At 31.4% G+C, this 6,182-nt stretch overlaps 1 long non-coding RNA gene across 1 annotated transcript; it reads left to right on the forward strand.

Moving 5' to 3' along the window:
* Positions 1–371: 371 nt before the first annotated feature.
* On the forward strand, positions 372–1,735 carry LOC128286659 (uncharacterized). The gene is made up of 3 exons (XR_008277278.1): positions 372–553; positions 764–827; positions 1,568–1,735. It is a non-coding gene; the product is annotated as an uncharacterized LOC128286659 (long non-coding RNA).
* The last annotated feature ends 4,447 nt before the right edge of the window (positions 1,736–6,182 follow it).

Below are 6,182 nucleotides of genomic sequence, written 5' to 3' on the forward strand. Positions count from 1 at the left end.
TTAACTTGTCAAAATTTATATAACACCTTAAATATGATTACGGCATAGGAAAATAACATGAAGATGACACTAATACACGGGTTGCTTGGTCTATGTGAATTACTTTCGAAGGTACTAAACTGGCATACTGATATTTCATAGACTGTTGAATTGATTGTACATTTACGGCTGCACTATCAGTGATTATAATGATATTGAGTTGGGACTTTCAGATTTTGTTTCCTTCATTTCGCAAAAACTCAAGGGCTCTTCCATGCTGCTGCAGATTTAGTATCATATATAGAATATAATTGCAATTATGGCTACACCACTAATGAATTTTCAATTTGGTTATGATTTCGGTTTAGCACTAACCATGATACACTGTTGATAGATGGGATTTGACTCTAGTGCGGCTAGTTCCTTGAGGGTTGGCATGTACACAAACTACTCTATCTTGTTATTCTTCCTCCACGAAGAAATTATTATGTTGAGCTGGTAATTGGGCAAAGCTTGAACTGCACCGTGTGGCTGTAAAGTGCGCTGCTCATTCAACATTCATAGCATCTGTCATGTATGTCAGTTAGTGACTATAATTAAAGTTATTCTTGATGGAATGTCTTGTTCAGTCACTGTTGTTTCGTTTTATACATGGGCTAATTGATGTAGAAACCGGGAGGGCAAAGATAAAAAAAGAAAAAATATGAGAAGGGAATATGGAAGTTTACTTTTTACTTTTACCGTGTGTTCCTTCTTATTCATTGATGTGATGAATGAGTGCTAGATATGTGGTGGCTGCACGTCAGAAAGTTGGGATGTGATTGATTCTGAAGTCAGAGAATATAAAGGTTTGCGAATTGCAAATTGCAACTCGTGCTTATTTTTATAGCATGCTGTCTCTCTTAAGTCCTAATGGTTGTGTTGAATTTCTGTCTGATTTGATAACTGATCCAATGGCATTGGAGGTTCTTTGTCTGCACGGAAGGCCCTCTATTTCTGTCATCTTGCTGCCATAAATATTGAAACCTTTTAATGCACTTATTCAAATAGAAAAAAAATACTTATCATGTGGTGGTAACTTAAACCAGAGCTTTGAAATGCTATAGTTGGTGAACGGTTTACATCTTCATCATTGATCTGCACTTTATGTTGCTAATGCTAGGTTCTCCATGCATTTCAGAAATGAAATTTTGACTTTCTTTCTTGCATGTCCTTCCACAATACAAGGGATCCTTGGATGGATAAACTTTCTTCATAGTGAAACATGGCTTTCAACATGGTTAACTTTGAAATCAGGATTTATTGGCTTAATGCAGCAATTATTGATTCATTAATGCCCATCTTACTCAGCTAAGTGGTGATTAAAGTCCAAGTCATGTCATGTCTTATCAGCCTGCTGCTTTTGTGATGCTTGACCATAGAACTAGGTGAATGAATGATCAAAGAAGCAAATGTTTTATCTGATAAATTTATGTTATTCCCAATTCAGGGTATTATATACATTTGATCAGTAATGAGATGTAAAAGCAAGCCACCACTTGTATTTTCTTCTTAGAACCATTTTTCATTCATGGATGTTGCTATGCAGTGATTGTTTAAGGTGAAGATGGATCATTTTGCACCACTCCCTCAACTTCATGGGGTTCGGCAAAATCCAACACTTATCTATTTCTTTTGCACTTCCTTTTTTTTTTATTTTCATAGCAAAACATTGTACGAAAAAAAAAGTGATTGAATCTCTAAAATAATATATGGAACCTTTTTGTTATTCAAATTTGTAATGAAATTCAGAAATTCATTAAAGTTCAATAAGATAAATATGGTAATAGGCTGTCAAAAAGAGAATCTTTACACTTTCAACTCATCTGACTAACCAGTGAATTTGTAACTCAATTTAATCGATTTATGCAACCGTCCTTAAAAGTTGGTTTTTAATAGATTGGAGATTGGACTTTTAATTCTTTTATTCTTAGATTGCTGCCTCCTTTGTGCCAGTAGATATATCAATTGTGGATGATGTTGTTTGACTAGCCTTTAATGGTACAGTTGGTGTGCATGAATTTTAAACTGACTGATGAACCAAAAAACAGAACCCAAAAGTTTTGAAGGAGAAAAAGGAAGGAAGATAGAACGGTAAGATGAAGTGGGTAGCCACTCACTATAATAATAATAATAATAATAATAATAATCCTGACACTTTTTTTTTCTGGTCTATTTTCTCTTGAAATTTAAAAGAAAAGAAAAAGAAAAAGAAAATCTTTATAAGATTCATGTGACAAAGAATAAGAAAAAAGCTTTCATAAGCATCGTTTAAAATGTTTTGGATAAAACTCAAAAAAGAAAATAAATTGTAGAAAGTTGTGTCCCCCAAAGAAAATAAAATATTTATATTCATACATAGGGAAAAAGATTGACACACACAAAAAGAGGTTCCAAAAGATCTTCTGATTTAATATATAAAAATGTCGGCTCACGCGAGCATGAAACTTGTTTTGACTAACTAGATCTTATTCGTCTTTTTTAGGGTTTATTATTATATGATTTTACATGCTATATAGATATAATTGTTATAAGATATAAGAAAAATAATTAACTTGTAATAGAATATAAATAAACAATATCATTACAAGATTCGAATTTTATATATACATTAAATGAAATAACCAAGTTTGCTTCTTGTCCTAACTCAATCTTCCAATTGATGTTCAAACACATTTTGGAACAAGATTGGATAATCTAGGCAATAGGAAAAGAAGGTAAAGAGAGAAATAGATGCACAAGCTTTGTTAACATAACTTAGATAATAATTTTATTTTGTAGAGTCTTGCATAGTAAATGTTTTATTCAACAATCGATCTAGAAATTTATTGTCTAAAATCTAATCTACCCTTACACAAGAATCAATTGCAACCCAATAGATATCATCGACTTGTTACAATCAATCACCCAAATCACCTCACTTACTACAGTTTTCAGCTCTTCAAGAAAAGCCTATATAAAGAGTGCAAAATAAAAAATGAATGTTAGCAACAATTACACAAGAAAATAGAGCAAAAGCACATACATTCGACACATGCATCAATGTTGCCTGTTTATAAGCAAAATATGACAACTTCTCTAATAACTTCGAGTAGATAAAACATCATTTGAATTGAAACATTATCTAAGATAAAACCTTTCATTTTGAATTTCAAATAAAGGTTTTTATATACAAGTAAAACAATCAAATTGGTCTCTAAGTAAAAGGATTAAAAGATAAGGATAAAGCTTGAGATAAGAATTGTTGGAACATTTTTCTAAATATATATAATGTTTGAATAGTTATAATCGAAAAATTATAAGTGATCCAAAAGTTACGTTACTTTTATTAACCAAGAGTTGTCACTATTCATGGTGATAAGTTTTGCCTATTCTTACTAAAAGTTACATCACTTATTTAATAACAAAGGGTCATAATTATTCAAGTAGACATATATTGAATAATTATATTTATTGCTAAAAGATGTAACTATCTATTTGGATAATTATGTCTTTATGAAGAGACATGAGAACTCCTATAAATATGAGTCAAATTTCATTTGTTGGACACCCTAAATATAGAAACTTTTGTTCCTTTTGATTTTTCTCCATATTCTATTATTCTTAGATTGTTCTATAAAGAATTACAACATAGATTCTTTATAGAAATTGATACTCTTGCTATGCTTAGCTCAATGCTCAGTGGATTATTTTTGCTAGTGTAAAATGTCGACAGTCATTGGGTTTTATTGTATCCCTTGAGGTTCACTTGCTTGTAACTCTTCTACACACCTAAATATAGGTAGGGGCAAATAGAACTTTAAAGATAGTGGCATTGATACACGCCTTGAAGCCTTTCTTAATTTCTCATAAGTTTATTTTATCCCAAAGCTCAAACAATTTTAAGGTTCTGTTTTCGCAAATTCTAAGAAATTAATGAAGGCGAGTTTGTACAAGTATGGTACTATGAGGATGGATATCAAAAAATGTGGTTGCATCAAGTCAATGATCTTGTCAAATATTAATTTAGAAGAAATCTTTATCCCGAGAAATTGCACGTCAAATTTATTGTTTTACTTGTGTTGCATGAATTAGATTTCAAAGGTTAAGTTATATTGTAATTAATATATTATGCAAAAAGTATGATTGTCACGTTTATTATTTATTTGATAGAAATCAAATGCTAGTTTATCATTTACATAATATTTTAATATAATTATTTTTGGCATAAAATTATATAATATATATTATATCCCATGCAAGAAAGGAAGAAGATGGATGAAATAAAAATACACGATTGGAAAAAGATCTATCAATGGATTGATACGATAATTTTGTTTTGAATGGTGATGACATTGTTCAAACATTAGTTGAAAATAATTCTATCCAATAAAAGCATTATGACCATTTTGGAGAGCCTTCCCAAACCAAAAAGTTGCATTATTGAATCTAACAGTTACTTTTAAAAGGTTGGATTGGAATGGTTTCTTGGAGCCAAAAAGTGCAATTTGAAAAGTGACATCATTTTAAAGAGTCACTTAGGCACCTATTGATGCATTCTAAATAGACAATAAGTTTAAAAAATTGAAATTTAATTCATTCCATCCAAATTGTGAGTGAAACTTTTTAGTACAAAAGTATTGTTTCTTTTTCATGATCTATATTTAAATTGATATATGAAATTATTTGTTTATTTAAAACATGTTATTAGTAACTAGTATTTCAATGTTATTGATGAGACATTATTTAAGTGTATTAATTGATAAATGATACACAAATAAAAGTTTATCATATGATCATATATTGTATAACACCCTAAACCCGATCCAACGAATCGAATCCAAATCTAGGGTGTTACTACTCAAGTACATTTGTAGCTCACTCAATTATACAAATCTACACTCGATTACAATTGTTTAATTATAAATTTCTCTAAGAAATACGTAAGTATGAATAATACAAGAATTCAATTGGTATACACAAAGAATTTATTTACAACTATGATTGAATTGATGTCTTGGCCTATTATAACTATTTTGCGTACAATACTTCTATAAACAATCCAGACTTGAACACGCCAACAAACTTGCTCTGTATGCATAATAGCCCGCCTCCCACTTCTTTGGCGTAGCCCTGGCATCGTCCCTCTAGGCGCAGATCCTTAAGAGCTAACTTAAAACATAACATACAGAAATAAGTTCGAGAGAACTTAATGAGGCTAACACCAATTACTTGAGTTGTACTTGCACATTGCTTTTAAGGTTTCGACCACTATCTTGTAGATCTTATCCTTCAATTTGTTTATGGCGATTATCTTTCCATAATTCCATTCTTCATACTTTAGATGCCATACCTCAGTTTGATTCATGATTTACCTCTACACTTTTGATACATTACTCACACTCTTTCCTTTAAACTTTCAATATTCCTTCACCATCCCCATTTTAGAGGTCTATACAGACAGAATACCATTGTTTTTTTCATACATATTGCAAGTCATTATTTCCTTGAGATTTCATGAGTACTTTAGTACATAGATAGAAGGCACATTTTTTAAATTTACTAGATGTAGCCCTTACCTACATTTGCTCTTCTAGTCCATTTAGCCCATACTTTAAGTTCGCCATATGCTCTGGTGCATTCCAATCTTTCTGTTCTTGTCTTAATACTATGCAGTTTATGCCATAATATTTCTCATAGAGCTCGCCATAAAGAAAACTTATTAGATTATCTTATCGAAAGTGTAACATGATATGCTACAAGGGCTTTTCCTTCAGAGTTCATTATACCTACCATTCCTTCAAAGTTTGACAAACATACTATCCCTTTAGTGTTCGCCACACATATTATCCCTTCAGTGTTTGTCAGTAATACCATTTCTTTCTTTTAGGGTCTGTTACAGAGGCGTTCCCTTTTATCATTTATGTGCACACAAAGGCGTTCCTTTCATCATTTACCACAAGGGCTTTCCTTTCCTTAGATCACCACAAAGGCTTTCAATTCATAGATTGCCACAAAAACTTCTATTTTTTGGTGTGTTTATGATAGGGATTCGCCTAGACTAACATTTCGTGAGGTTTGCCCCTTATTGTCTTGGGTCACGTAGAGAACCCCCTTAGGTATTAACCTTCATTTAGTTCTTTTCATATGATGCCATAACCCACTAACTATGTTCTTACACAATA

Source organism: Gossypium arboreum, chromosome 13 (assembly GCF_025698485.1).
Source record: "Gossypium arboreum isolate Shixiya-1 chromosome 13, ASM2569848v2, whole genome shotgun sequence".
In the NCBI taxonomy this organism is placed as follows: domain Eukaryota; kingdom Viridiplantae; phylum Streptophyta; class Magnoliopsida; order Malvales; family Malvaceae; genus Gossypium; species Gossypium arboreum.